Here is a 16,708-nt window from a genome sequence, read left to right as displayed (position 1 = left end):
ATTGCCTAGAACTTATTTTGGAATATAATTGTAAAGCAAATAACTATTTGGACAAAATCTCATAAGAATGTAATTTTATTTGGTCTTTGCAATCCAGAAAAAAATATGCATCTACTTAAAAAATTTATTTTTAATTTGATTTTATTGTTTTAAACAAGTATTTTTTAATAAAGGGGAAACAATGCAAAATAGCCCTTGTCTAAGTTGCAATTTTTCTTTCCAAAATCTGAAGTTGAAAGCCAGACTAAAAAACAAAAATAAAAATTGCTAATGTTTTAGTAAATTTTTGCATTCTTAAAGTAATTAAAACGGACATTTAGATTTGTTTTTCATTTTTAATTGCTGCAGAAATATACTCTAACCAAGACCACTGGCAGTGCAAACCCCTCCCCCTTCTTGTAGGCATTATGGTAGGTTATTATAAATAAAGATTTTTTTAATATATAAATATTTTAAAAGGTATGCATTTATTAATCATGTTGTCATGTTGCTGCTTGGGTGATATTGATACTTTCCAGGTTCCAGAATACTGCAACAGGGTGATGACATTACAATGAGAGGCAACAACAAGGCCAATCAGTGAGGTTCTGTGAATGTACATGTGATAACTTTAAACAGCTTTGGCGGACTATTTCTTAATGTAATCATTAGTTGGTGTGGGGTGGGGTTGTGTTGTGGATGGAGAGGAGTTTTTGCCCAAAGATATATTTAAACCTTAGAGACCTTAATTTTAATTTTAACCTTAATTAGAAGGAAATCACCTTTAAATGGTGATGTAACACTTTACCTGTACAATATGATGATGATGTGTAAGGAAGTTGAATGGCTAGATAAAATTACAAAAAAAAGGTTTAACTATTTTCAATTGTCTGTTTGCCTGGAGTTCAACTTTCTTAGATTACTGTGGTCAGAAGTGAGGACAACATTTTTAAAAAAGATATCTAATTTATCCACAACTTACAGTATTAGGAATAGTTTAGATTACAATTGACTAACCTACTTATATGCTTTTGGGCTAAAAAGGAAACAAGCAGTGTCAGCACAAGACCATTTAATACAATTTAAAGGTAAATAGAGCCAAATTGACACCTAACAGATTGATGCACTTAGCAATTGGACTATTGCTGCTTGCTGGAGACTCATATCTGAACAGGCAGACTATTTATATAGTTTTTGACTTTGTCACAAAATTCAGGACTATTGAGTAGTTATAACCAATTTTATTTCCTTTTTAACTATGATCTATGTAACTCCAGATACGTCCTGATATTTGTTAGGCCTGGTTGAGCCTTTGGTATGGACCAATGCAGTGAGCATTTTGTTGGGCATATGGCACTCACTTTAAATATTCTATCCCTCAACTCTAATATCCATCCCACACATGCTTTGAGTCATCAAACTCACATTTCATAATAAACAAGCGGGCACATCATCAATGGACAATGTCTGCTGAGGCAAGGTTGCTCTCTGGGTTAGAGTCAGCATCCCCCGTATAGCTGAGTAAATGCAAATAATCCAGTGCATGAGTGTCAGCCATGCTTGCAGCTGCAGGGAACCACAATTAGCAACAGATGGAGAAAAGGAAGCCGATGACTGCCACAGAGAGTTGCTAAAGTTCTTATGTAGTCATGACAACATGTTTTGGGGGCATGTCCCCCTTTCTGGAAAAAAAAACAAAGCATAGAGAGACTTGTTACTGGGTTAACAGATTAAACCCTTGCAGTGTCTCAGGAGGCTAAATTGCCATTATATTACTGATATATTGTAAAAAGACTAATAACATAATACATGCTGTGACTTGACTTTGAGATAAAATATACTATAAAAGCAAACAATAATATACAATTAAAATACATGTCTTGCTTAGAACCATTATTGGGTACACATATATATTATATAGAATGTCAAATATCTAAACAAAAAAAAATTATTTGCAATAGGGGCAGCTCATCTTATATCTGCAAATTGGCCATAATATCATGTACATCTACAAAGATGGTGGCACACACTATAATCTAGATTTTTAAAGGGTAGTGGGTATGGCGCTGCTCTCCTAAAATATGTTATAGATGTGTGTTTCCCTTTCAATCAAAATAAAGTAAAATAAAAAAGGTGCTTGGTGCTCTATTCTTTATAATTTGATGTCCATACAAAAACTACACTTTGAATCCTATTAATAAATGACAGGTGCTCTAATGGACCAAACATTGGACTCTGTATTATAGCCACTTATTGATGTGTGCAAAACATTTCCACATTTAAATATACACTTTCAACTAGTAAGTTTGTAAAGTAACAGGTGCTTTTATGGACCAAAAAGCGGTAAACATCCTATTATAAATAAACAGTCCATATATTTTAAAAGAAAGTTGAAAATCCAAGTGACAGGTGCTTTTATCTGTGAGTATTGCAGGTTTGTACTTGTGCAGGTGCTCCACTTTGTGCTCCCCTTATGCTATTTCACTCACCAGAGATCTCTCGCCTCGAGGGGGTATCTCACATCCACAGCTATACTGCTGTATGTTAGGACACATATCTGTACCTGTATGTATCTTTTTCTCTCCTTTGCCTTGCCTTTAAAGAGTTAGTCCCTTCGTCTCATCCATGTGTGGAGAGAAATAACATCCCATAGCACAATATTGTTTTGACTTTTTATTCCATTTTGAACAATCAGAAATGCACTTAAATTTATTTAGTGCTCAGTGAGCATGAGAATCAGGAAGTCTGGGGCGCTGTGCGCTCCACGGACCCAACATGAAATGATGCTGGAAGCTCTGCCCTATAAATTTCATCAATGCGATGTCATCAGGAGCTGCGCCATCTTGCTACACTCCCTGAGCATATATAACATGTGGTAACCTAGCAACCTGATGTCAAATTATCAGTGGCCATTTTTGATTAGATTAAAATGTGCTAATTTGGTGGCCATGCTTGGTTAGTCGAGTGCCAAGCTGTTATGATATCACTACATTTTGTGAGACTTTGGTCTTCTTGTTGTCCCCTCTCCAGTGTCCTGTGATTTTGTCTATTCCATAGAAGGTTATGATTGATAGGTCTCTTGAAATTCTCTTAAATGTCTGGATACACCATGTTTAGTGAATCCCTTTCTAATGTTTATTGATATGTTCCCAGATTCTAACATATTGTGGCCTGGTTGTTCTTCTTACATACTGGAGCTGGCATGGACATTCCATATCATATGTCACATGTGTGCTGTTACTGTACATGTGTTTAACCCTTTGATTTTATATTCTTTGCCCGTGTCTGTAGATTTGAAAGTGTCTTTCTTCCTCCCAACTTGTTAGCTAGTTCTACATGGTAGGCATTTTTTACACCTGAAGAATCCTTTAAGATTTGTAAACATACTTGTTTGTTTGGGGGGTCTAGTATGTTGGGAACAAGTTTGTTTCTCAGAGTAGGTGCTTTTCTATAGATGAACGTGGGACGCTGTGGGAGAATCATTTTTAATATTTTGTCAGATTTTAAATTGGCCAGTGTTTTTTCACGTCTTTTTCCAGTGCTTTATATTGTCTATTAAACCCGTGAGGAAGGCCATCTTCATGTTTTTGCTTTTCTTCTTTTTTCTCTTTGTGTTTAACATTGTTTCTCTATCCATCATTTTTATCTCATTCCTAAAAGCTTCCAGTTTTCCCTTCTTATAACCTTTTTCCACAAATCTGTGCATTAGCACGTATAATTGGATCTCATAATCCTTCTGATTGCTGCAATTTCTATGTACTCTCATGAATTGCCATTTGGGTACGTATAACTAATCACTTAGGGTGATGGCAGGTTTTGGTGGGTATTTACTCGTTATGATCTGTTTGTTTGAAGAAGGTTCTGGTGAGCAGTTTTCCATTTTCTTTGTAGATTTGTAGATCCAGATAGTCTATACTGTTTCTACTCCAACTTCCTGAAAAGGATATTCCATAAATGTTGTGGTTGATTTAGTCAAAAAATGTCTGCAATGATTCCTCTGTGACCCTCCAGATTTTCACAATATCATTGATATAACTTTGGTAAAATTTCAGATTTGGTCACCCTGTTCTGTATATTTGTTCTTCCTCCCATCTGTTCATGAATAAGTTGGATGCATATGCTGGATGCATATTTGGCTCTCATTGCCACTCATTTTGTTTTTACGTAGTGCTCACCCTTGTACCAGAAATAGTTATTACTCATGGTCATCTCCAGGCTTTCCAATATGTAGCTTATTTGTTCTTAAACTTACAACTTAAAACACAAAATAAATTCCACAGGGATGTATTCGATTTAAAAAACCAACAGGTATATAAATGGCATGCGGATGAGGACTATGGTGGGGAAGATACCATAGATGTCTCCATGAACAATTAATCTAGAGAACCCTCTGAAGAAAAGGAGGAGGAAGAAGAATAGATTGAAGTTAGACATACTACACAAAGGACACCGAGACCCACATGGAGAAAAGTGGGAGAAGAAACCTCCACACATATAAACAGATCACATCAAGATCACAGCCCCAAGAGACATCATCCACACAATACGCACACTCCTAGGACTCCGAGAACACCTAGGATATCAAGAGGTATTCACCTCTCACATATGCATACCAAGATACACCATACAGGGAACCACAATATAGAAGGGATTTTCCCAGGGGTTACAGAGGCAGACCATGAACTCAGGGAGGCTATGGACCACCCAGACACCAAGGGGGCTGCGGTTCCCCTAGGAACTAATATTGGGGCCCCACAAGAAACCAATGATGGCGAAACACTTGACAACCCCCAAGACCTGCATACCCAAATTACAGAGAAGTCAATTGGGAACAGAGAAAGAACCACTGGGAAGGGGATTGAGAAAAAAACCCAGACCCCATGAATGGGGAAGAGGAAATGGACAAGAGGCAAATGAGGGGGACAAAGGAAAACAACATGAGAACAATAGGAGCTGGTATTTTTAAGGTAAGTGATATTACTTTTAATGAGGAGGAAATTAGAAATTTAGACCTTGGATTGAAGTATGCCCCAGATAAGGATTTGGATAAATTTGAAGTTTATATTGACTTACAAAAATTCATAAGAAAATTGAATATTAAGAAATTTTTTACGCTAAAAAAGGGAGAACAACAAAGACCAGAAAATATGGAATTTAAACACAGCATTAAGAAACAACTCCACGTTTAATCCACAAACCCAGAATAATGACAGTCTAGAGGTTTTTAAAAGGATGGCGGAGGAGAATATACAAAAAAAAAAAGTAGAAAGATCCAAGAAAGGAAATATCTGGAAAACAATCAAAGAAAAAGAATAGAAAAAAGGAGTGGTTATCTGCCAAGCAGATAAAGGAGGGGAATAGGTAATCCTCAACAAAAAAGACTATGAAATGAAAATGCAAAACTTACTGAACATGGTGGGCACATACAAAAAACTCAAGCATAATCCAAAAAAAGGATATGAAAGGAAATTGAAAACGTGCATAAAGAAAGAAAAAAATAGAGGAATCCTGAACAAAAAAAAGAGACAAAATATCTGATCCAGAAAGCAGCTAAAACACCAGTGTTTTATTAAGTCCCAAAAATTCACAAGAATCAGGAGAAACCCCGGTTAGACCCATTATTAGTGGAATAGACTCCCTATTTTCAAGATTAGGGGAAGACCAATACTTGCAACCGTTGGTTGCAGAAGGGAAGTCATACTTAAAGGACAGCAGACAAGGTATTTCGGAATTAAAACATCTCAAAAATGAAGAGGGCGAACTCCTAGTTATGATAGATGTCAGTTCACTATATACAAATATTATACAAGAAGATGGACTGAATAGGGCAGAATGGGCACTACAGAAATAAACAGATTTAAAGAAAGAACAAATAAACTACATATTGGAAGACCTGGAGATGGCCATGAGTAATAATTATTTCTAGTACAAGGGTGAGCACTACATACATATAAAAGGAGTGGCGGTGGGAGCCAAATATGCACCCAGCGGGGCAAAATTAATCATGAACAGATGGGAGGAAGAATGAATATACAGTAAAGAGAGACCAGATCTGAAATTTTGCTAAAGGTATATTGATGACATTGTGATAATCTGGAGAGGCACAGAGGGATCATTGCAGTATAATCTGGAGGGGCACAGAGGAATCATTGCAGGAATTTTTTGACAAAATCAGCAAGAACATCTATGGAATATCCTTTTCAGGAAGTTGGAGTAGAAACAGTATAGAATATCTGGATCTACAAATCTACAAAAAAATGGAAAACTGCTCACCAGAACCTTCTTCAAACAAACAGATAGTAATGGGTACATACCCACCAAAACCTGCCATCACCCTAAGTGGATACTATACATACCCAAAGGGCAATTCATGAGAGTACATAGGAATTGAAACAATCAGAAAAATTACGAGATCCAATCCAATGTTCTAATGCACAGATTTGTGGAAAAAGGTTATAAGAAGGGAAAACTGGAAGCTTTTAGGAATGAGGTGAAAATTATGGATAGAGAAACAATGTTAAACATAAAGAGAAAGAAGAAGAAAAGCAAAAAGATGAAGATGGCCTTCCTCACAGGTTTTAATAGACAATATAAAGCACTGGAAAAAGTTGTGAAAAACACTGGCCAATTTTAAAATCTGACAAAATATTAAAGATGATTCTCCCACAGCGTCCCATGTTCTTCTATAGAAAAGCACCTACTCTGAGAAACAAACTTGTTTGCAATGTGCCCCTGTCACGTACCTGATGGGAGACTGAGATGACCAGGTCGGCCTCTCTTGTATCTCTAACCCAGGTCTCGCTGAGAGTGAAACAGAGGGATCCAAGGGACAGGAGGAACACGAGTGCCTGCAGGTGTAGACCCGGAAGCTTGCAGCAGGAGATGCGACTTTGAGAAGGCAGAAGAACCATCAGATCAGGAAGGGCAAACATGCACCCTAGTTCAGCTGGGGTTAGAGAGGCACTCTGCTTGTACTGAGAAACTGGAACATCTGGAGAGGTAGAGCTTCTGGCAGGCTTGCAGCAGGAACTTGCAGCAAGTCGCAGGACCGTAATCGCAGACTGCTAGGCAGGCACTCAGAGGAGCTGGGAAGCTGGACTCAGCAGACAGGAGCATGGTTGTGGGATAGCCAAGGTCATCAACATGCAGGCAGCAAAGTACAGACTCAGGAACAGAGCCAAGTCAGGGATGAGCCAGGTCAGGAGGAGGAGCCAGGTTACAGAATCCAAGATCAGAAGCCAAGTCATAAACCAAGGGAACATATTAGAGGTAAGCAGGATCCAGGGAACAGCTGAAGACCAGTCCGCATTAAAGCACAAAGTCCTCCTTAAATAGTCTGCCTGGCGCCAAAATGCCTCCTGCGTGTGCCCGTTTGCATGTGTGCATTTGCGTGTGTGCATTCCCACGTGCATGCACACTCACGTGTGCCCTTCTGTTGTGCACATGCGCATATCCATTGGCAAGACTTCTTCTAGGAATTCCCTGACATTTTCCCCCCTTAAGGGCAGCCTCCAGATGCCCACTAAGAAACTCTACTCAGGGTGGGACATGCAGCAACATGCGGGCAGCAAGGTACAGAATCAGGAATCAGGAACAGAGCCAAGTCAGAGACGAGCCAGGTCAGGAGGACGAGCCAGGTTACAGAATCCAAGATCAGAAGTTGAGTCATAAACCAAGGGAACATATCAGAGGTAAGCAGGATCCAGGGAATAGCTGAAGACCAGTCCGCATTAAAGCACAGAGTCCTCCTTAAATAGTTCGCCTGATGCCAAGATGCCTCATGCATGCGCCCGTTTGCGTGCGTGCATTCCCGTGTGCATGTGCACTCACGTGTACCCTTCTGTTGCGCACATGCGCATATCTATTGGCAAGACTTCTTCTAGCAATTCCCTGACATTGCTCCCCCTTAAGGGCAGCCTCCGGATGCCCACTAAGAAATTCTCAGGGTGAAGATAGGCTAAAATTAATCGTGGAGCATGAACATTGGAGGAAGGTTCCCATGATTTAACTTCAGAACCATAGCCCTTCCACTTAATAAGGAATTGAGTTTGGCCCCTTCTTTTCCTGCAATCTGCAGGCTGATGATAAACAGTGTTTAATGCCCAAAACTTCACATAAGGACTTCCAGATTCTAGAAGTAAATTGTACCCCACGGTCTGAAGTGATGTTAACAGGAATACCGTGTAGACATACTATTTCCCTGATGAAAGAAGAAGAAATTTCTGTAGCCAAAGGTACCATTTCAGGGGCACAAAGTGGGCCATCTTGGATAAATGATCCACAATCACAAAAATGGTGGTAAATCCTTGAGACGGGGTAATTCCACAATAAAGTCCATAGAGATCATGCTCCATAATTTATCAGGTACAGGAAGAGGTTCTAGCAGACCCCAATTTTTTGCTCTATCAGACTTGTTCTGTAAACATGCTGTGCAAGATTTAACATAGTCTCTGCAATTCTGGACCAGGTCTGGCCACCAAAAGGACCGAAGAACTAGATTTGGAGTTTTATGTACTCCAAAATGTCCTGCCAGGGGATGACCATGGCACATGTAAAGGACTGCTGTTCGCAACTGCTCTGGAACAAAGATTTACTCACCATGGAAATAGAGATCCTCCTTCAGCTGAAGGTGAAGTTTCTGAGATGGAGGATGATCCAGAACTGCCATCTTGATTTGGGAAATGAAATCAGTCTGTAATAACAGAAAGTTTTTTGAAGATAAAATGGTATCAGGTTCAGGGGGCACATCAGTATCTTTAAACATACGAGAAAGAGCATCAGGCTTCCCGTTCTTAGATCAAGGCCGATAGATAATGTAGAAACAAAATCTTGCAAAAGAGAGGGCCCATCTGACCTGGCGGGGTCTTAATCATTTTGCTGCTCTCAAATATTCTAGGTTCTTATGATCTGTGAACACAAGAATGGGATGTGCTGCTCCTTCAAGCAGATAATGCCATTCCTCCAGGGCTGATTTAATGGCAAGTAACTCTCGATCACCAACATCATAGTTCTTCTCTGGGACACTTAGCTTTCTGAAGAAAAAAGCAACAGGTGAAGTAGGGATTTTGTCCCTTGTTGTAGAGACAGTATGGCTCCCACAGCAATCTCAGAGGTGTCAACCTCGAGAACATAGGGCACAGCAGGGTTCGGATGTTTCAGAATGTGTGCAGATGTAAAAAGACCCTTCAGTCTCTCAAATGCAGTTTGAGCTTTCAAGGTCCATGTGAAATTTGTGTGTAATCTTGTTAAGGCCCCTTTCACACGAGACGGATCTGTGTTGATCCGCCCCGTGTTTATCCGCTGCTCAGCGGGGATCGCTCCGCTTTCCCCAGCTGAGCAGGCAGATGACAGGGCGGGACCCGCACACTGTGCAGGGACCGCCCTGTCAGATCTCCGCTCTCCCCTATGGGGGATCGGAGGAACACGGACCGTCTGTCCGTGTTCCTCCGATCCGCTCTGCAGACGGATAGAAAAATAGGATTTTCTTCCGTCCGCAGAATCGGACGAGAGCGGAGGCGGACGACATCGGGTGTTAGCGGATGTACATCCGCTGACACCCGCTATCCCATAGGGATGCATGTATGTCCGTATTTCATCCGAAAACGGATAAATGAAATACGGACATACGGTCCGCATGTGTGAAAGGGGCCTCACTGTGTGATAGGGGAAATGACACCAGAAAAATCCTCGATGAATCTTCTGTAAAAATTGTGAATCCCACAAACAATTGCACAGATTTTTTATCAGTAGGGGCAGGCCAATCGAGTACTGCAGATACCTTCTGTGAATCCATGCAATTCCATCTGCGGAGATAATGAGACCCAAGAACTGGATGGTGAGCTTCTCGAATTTGCATTTCACTGATTTGGCATAGAGATGATGTTCTTTCAGTCCGCTTAGTACTTTCTTCACATGGACCCGATGTAACTCGAGTGAAGTAGAAAAAATGAGAATATCATCCAACTAGACAATAGTAAATAAATCAAAAAAGTCCCGAAACACATCATTCACAAAATGCTGGAAGGTAGCCGGAAGTCCAAAGGGCATCACCAGATATTCAAAGTGCTCAAAACGAGACCTAAAGCCCGTCTTCCATTCATCACCCTCTCTGATTCTGATCAAGTTATAAGCTCCCCTTAAGTCTAATTTGGAGAGTACACATGCTTCTTGTAGTCTCTGGAACAGTTCAGGGATGAGTGGTAAGGGGTACCAATTTTTAATAGTTAGTCCCGATAGTCAATACAAGGCCGGAACGTGTGATCTTTCTTTTCAACAAAGAATATTCCTGTCCCAGCAGGTGATGAAGATGGCTGGATAAATCTCTTGTCGAGATTCTCATCAATGTATTTTTGTAATTCCTCTAGTTCACCATAAGATCTGTGAGGGAGAAGAGTGCCAGCATTCATTTTGTTGAAAATATCCAGGTACTCGTGATGGACAGAGGGCACTAGTTTAGTGGTTTTAGAGTCCACATTGATACTAGTTCTCCAAGACTGGGTGTAGGAAGAAGACAGAATTTCTTGCAATAATCAGAATGGAAGGTCACTTCCCCAGAGCACTAATTGATGAAGGGTTTCAACAAGGGTTGCCCCAGGATAACAGGGGACAGAGGGGATGTAATGACATCCAGACGTAAGAATTCCTGATGACCATAAGCCGTAAGACACAGGATAGGTGCAGTCTCTAGAGTGATGGGTCCAGATTTGATGCCTGAACCATCCGCCAGGTGGACCAAGAAGCTGCTCTTTTTGGTACACAGAGGTAGTTCCTGCATGGCTGCGAATGAAGAGCCCACAAAACAACCACAGGTCCCAGAATCCACAATGGCGGAAACAGCTAGCTGGAAGGAGACTGGCAGCATAGTATGGATTTGACTGGACTTCAGTGCAGCAACTGTATGAGGTGGAGAAGAAGGTCTCCTACAGTGTTTCTGGGGACAAGTCTCTAAAAAATGTCTTTCATCACCACAGTAGAGACTATTATTACATCGAGATTATTACAGCGGCGTCGTGACCATTCTTGTTCAGACAAAGGAGGTCTAGGGAAGCTGGCACGTGGAGACTCCTTGAATTCAGCAGAATTTTTGGCATGGCCGCAATAGAGACAGACAACGGGGCCCCAGAACAAGCAGGTCTCAGACGAATTTTCCTAGATCTTTCAGACTATCATTTGCGCAGGCGGTGGTCAATCTGTATGCAGAGATGAATTAAGTCATTCAAAGAGGTGGACATTCCCACCCTGGCAAGTTTATCTTTGATAGCTTCAGACAGGCCAAATCAAAATTGAAACGTAGTGCTGAGTTATTCCATTTAGTATCAGCGCCCCATAACCGAAAATCCAATGGAGCCCTGTTGTAAGTGGCTCAGGATGGTTTCAGCAGTCTGGTGATGGAAGGGATCAGCATATAGTTGGGCCATGGCAGCGAGAAAGGAGTTTACTGAAGCCAGGACAGGGTCACGTTGCTCCCGAAGCTGGTGTGCCCAGGCCTGATGTTCCTCCAGCAGTAGAGGGATGAGGAACCCTACCCCACCCAACAGGCATTCTGAAAAGTCCCATAAAATGGCCAGAAAAAGGTTCATGTAAAGGCACTCTGGGCTCAGGAGGACAAGACACTTCAACATGGGTACAAGTCATAGTTTGAGGAGCAGAATCCTTAACTCTTGAGTGATCAGAGGTGGAAGCCACACCAGATGCACACTGCAGTTGGTTATGCAATTGAGCAAAGTCCATATGCAACCCTTGTACTACATGAAAAAGTGCGGTAACAGTCCGACAGAGGGTTGTCAGTAGAGAGACCTACCTTTCAGACCCCATCATTAGCTGACTGGTACTGTCATGTACCTGAAGGGAGACTGAGATGATGAGGTTGGCCTCTCTTGTATCTCCAACCCAGGTCCCACTGAGAGTGAAACAGAGGGTGCCAGGGGACAGGAGGAACACGAGTGCCTGCAAGTGTAGACCTGGAAGCTTGCAACAGGAGATGCAACTTTGGGAAGGCAGAAGAACCATCAGATTAGGAAGGGCAACCGTGCATCGTAGTTCAGCAGGGGTTAAAGAGGCACTCTGCTTGTACTGCGAAACTGGAACATCTGGTGAGGTAAAGCTTCTGGCAGGCTTGCTGCAGGAACTCGCAGCAGATCACAGAACCGTAATAGCAGACAGCTGGGCAGGCACTCGGAGGAGCTGGGAAGCTGGAGTCAGCAGACAGAAGCATGGTTGTGGGATAGCCAAGGTCATCAATATGCGGGCAGCAAGGTACGGAATCAGGAACAGAGCCGAGGTCAGGAGGAGGAGCCAGGTAACAGAATCCAAGATCAGAAGCCGAGTCATAAACCAAGGGAACATATCAGAGGTAAGCAGGAGTCAGGGAACAGCTGAAGACCAGTCAGCATTAAAGCACAGACAGAGTCATCCTTAACCACCTGACCACTGGGCACTTAAACCCCCTTCCTAACCAGACCAATTTTCAACTTTTGGTGCTCTCACATTTTGAATGACAATTACTCAGTCATGCAACACTGTACCTATATGAAATGTTTGTCCTTTTTTCACACAAATAGACCTTTCTTTTGGTGGTATTTAATCACCGCTGGGTTTTTTATTTTTTGTGCTATAAAAGAAAAAAAGACCAAAAATTCTGTAAACAATGCATTTTCTTTGTTTCTGTTATAAAATTTTGCAAATTAGTAATTTTTCTTCATACATTTTGGCCAAAGTTTATACTGCTACATATCTTTGGTAAAATAACCCAACTCGGTGTATATTATTTGGTCTTTGTGAAAGTTAAAGAGTTCACAAGCTATGGTGCCAATCTCTGAAAATTGATCACACCTGATGCACTGACAGCCTATCTCATTTCTTGAAACACTAACAAGCCAGGAAAGTACAGATACCTCCCAAATAACCCCTTTTTGGAAAGTAGACATTCCAAGGTATTTAGTAAGAGGCATTGTGAGTTTTTTGAAGTTGTAGCTTTTTCCCACAATTCTTTGCAAAATCAAGATTGTTTTTTCTTTTTTTTTTTCACAAAATTGTTATATTAGCAGGTTATTTCTCACACACAGCATATGCATAAAACAAATTACACCCCAACACACATTCTACTACTCCTCCTGAGTATGGAGATACCACAGCGTGGCCACATACAGAGGCCCAACATGCAGGGAGCGCCATCAGGCGTTCTTGGAGCATAAATTACACTAATTAAAATTAAATTAAATTATAGAACAAATTAAAAAAACAAAAAAATTATATTATTATTAAAAAAACAATTTAAATTATAGAATTTCTTGACTACCTTTTACAATTTTGAAGGCCCTGGAGCACCAGGACAATGGAAACGACCCAAAAATTACCCAATTTTGCAAAGAAAACAACTGAACATATAATCTATGAGGCATAATGAGTCTTTTGAACATGTCCTTTTTTTTCTACAAGTTTTTGGAAAATGTGTAAAGAAAATGAAAACGCATTTTTTTTTTTACACAAAGTTGTCCATTTATACAATATTTCAAACACATAGCATGTAAATACCAAAAAATACACCCTAAAAAAGATTCTGCTACTGAGTACGGCGATACCACATGTAGGAGACTTTTACACAGCCTGGCCACATAGAGAGGCCCAACATGCAGGGAGCAACATCAGGTGTTCTAGGAGCATAAGTTTCAAATCTAATTTGACTAACTATTACACTTTTGTGAGGCACTGTGGTGGCATGGATGTGGCATGGAAGAGAACTGATGTGGCATGGATGACCATGAATGGGGATGGATGAGCCATGGATGGGGATGGCTGGGTATGGCTGGGTACGACTGAGTACGGCTGAGTATGGCTGGGTACGGCTGAGTATGGCTGGGTACGGCTGGGTATGGCTGAGTACAGCTGGGTATGTCTGAGTATGACTGAGTATGGCTGGCTACAGCTGAATATGGCTGAGTACTGAGTATGTATGGGATGGCTGGGTACGGCTGAGTATGGTTGGGTATGGTTGAGTAAGGATGTGATGGATGGGTACGGCTGAGTACGGCTGGGTATGGCTGAGTATGGCCGGGTATGGCTGAGTACGGCTGGATATGACTGAGTATGGCTGAGTACGACTGAGTGTGGCTGGGTACGGCTAAGCATGGCCGGGAATGGCTAATTACTCAGCCGTAACCAAAAAATTGATGCAGGGTTCCCCTTAATATCCCTACCAGACCTGAAGGGCCTGGTATGGAATTTGGGGGGACCCCCACGCACTTTTTTTTATTTTGGTTCGGGGTTCCCCTTAATATTCATACCAGACCCAAAGGGCATGGTAATGGACTGGGGGGGATCCCATGCTGTTTTTTTCAATGATTTTTATCTGTATTGTCGGGACCCAACAATTCGTTATAGCTGCTAGTAGTTTTAAATGTCTTTTTTTCCTTTAGAAATGTCATTTTGTGCAGGGACTGGTCTAAACACGGGAAAAATGCACCACTTTACAGGCATACTATAGACACCCCCCAGGTACAAAATTTAAAGGAATATTTCACTTTTATTGTTTCACTTTAAGCATTATTAAAATCACTACTCCCAAAAAAAACAGCCGCTTTTAAAACTTTTTTGCATTGATACATGTACCCTGGGGCAGGACCCAGGTCCCCAAACACTTTTTATGACAATAAATTGCATATTAACCCTTAAAATTAGCACTTTTTCATGTTCGTGTCCCATAGACTTTAACGGTATCACGTATTCGAACACATTTTTTGCCTGTTCACATTTTCTGCTGCGAACTGAACTGGGGGGTGTTCGGCTCAACCCTATTGCTCAGTATGAATGGCTGGATGAGCATGGATGGATTGCTGGATGAGTATGACATCATGGATATTTGCACTTGATCTCAATCCTTGGACCTGATGCCTCTTATTCCAGAGGCCACAGTGTTCTAACAACTTTTACATAACAATCAGGTATTCAGCAATGTTGTCATTGCACTTATTAGCACTAATTAAGCACTTTTGATTTCCTTTAGTGAACACTATCCATTTATTCACTGCACTATTACCACACTGTTGGTTTATTTTGCATCTTTCATTCCCATATTTTCAATATATTGATCAATTATTAATAATTTTTAGCCCCTTTTTTTATCAACTACTTTTTGCAAATTCACTTTTATTTCACCTTTATTTCACATCTTATTAATTAATTAATTAATTAAAAAAAAAAAAATCATCACATAGTTCATTAACTATTCAATGACACCTAATATCATGTATTCCTTCACATATTGTTTCTCTGGACACAAATATTTATACTGGAGTATTAATCAGAATTGACCACTGTTCAAGAACATGTAGTTCACCAGAGCACATACGGGAATTTATTACCATACAAAAACATGCCAACCTAATACTCTTTTTGGGATTTTTATGTTTTTTCAGCACATATAATACATTGTGTTTTAAGTTTTCTACTTTGTTTCAAGGAGGCTTGCTCCTTTTTAGCAACTATTTTCCCTTTAAGCCCAGTTATCATACTCATATAACCTAAAAAGTATATAATATATTAATTATAACAATTATGATGACTTCCGGGTGCTGCTTGTTCCCAGCCGCCTCTCCCTCTGGGGTGCCCAACAATTTGTGACCACATGTAAGCCCCCCAGCCGGGGGGTGGCCCCCTTCGGGTGGAGGCGAGGACGGCTCTTCAGCATTCTCCAGGACCATCAGTGGGGAAATCAACTGTTATTTGTGTGTGTGTTTTTTATTAACAAGAAGTCTCTGGTTAAGCGAGCCTATTTGGTGGAGAGGGTAAATATGACATGACTGCCATTTTTTACATTCATGATAGATGTATAAATTACTATGATTGTACACCATACTATATATGATTGAAATCTGTCTTTTGATGTACTTGTTGAAATTTGAGAACCCCCTGAGAAAGACCGTAAACACTTAGGTCGAAATGCATTGGGGCTTTTTCCTGAACATCGGACAGTACAACCACAATTCAATTATTGCAGGCTGATCATTTTGAAAAAAAATTTGAACTTTATATATTCCATTTGGTATTGTCAACCTTTTTTTTCCCCTGTTCCAATCCTATAGTCTCGCATAGTGCATACCAGAGCTCATGTTTTAACTTTTGTATAGTATTGTCCCTTTGTTCTTTGATAATAAAATTACCTATCTTTTACGAATCCATTTTTGACTCTCAACTGCTGCTTTAAAACCCCACAGGAAATTTTCCTTCTTTACAAGATTTGATATCCAAGGTGCACAGCCATGTGTCATACCATGCTATAGTTTTGTCTTTTTGGGTGGTTAAACATCCCTTCCCCATTTCTATGACACATATGAGCTGAAACATGAGCTTTTGGTACACTGTTAAAAATTGTGATTTTGGTAATTATGTATTGAGTTTTTACTATGCCCCTGTATTGACTCAACTTTAAATATTGTAGTTTGCATTTTCATTGATATACTTCTGTACTTCAAAATGAATGACTTTCAAGGTGAGGAATGAATTTAACCTAATGTCGGGCTATGAGACTGACTTTGAGCAGGGGGCCAGGTAGAGACCCAGATCGTTTCTCTTACTCAAAAATAGGGATGAGCTTTATGTTCGAGTTGTTCGCCGAATTACGAACGATATGGGCCGTTCGCACCAAATTCGAGTGGTGCATCACGGCCCATAATTCACTGCGGTATCGCAGTGCATTGCTGGCTGATGATTGGCCAAGCATGCACTATGACCC

Source organism: Aquarana catesbeiana, linkage group LG09 (assembly GCF_042186555.1).
Source record: "Aquarana catesbeiana isolate 2022-GZ linkage group LG09, ASM4218655v1, whole genome shotgun sequence".
Taxonomy (NCBI): domain Eukaryota; kingdom Metazoa; phylum Chordata; class Amphibia; order Anura; family Ranidae; genus Aquarana; species Aquarana catesbeiana.
This window is presented reverse-complemented; position numbering follows the sequence as displayed.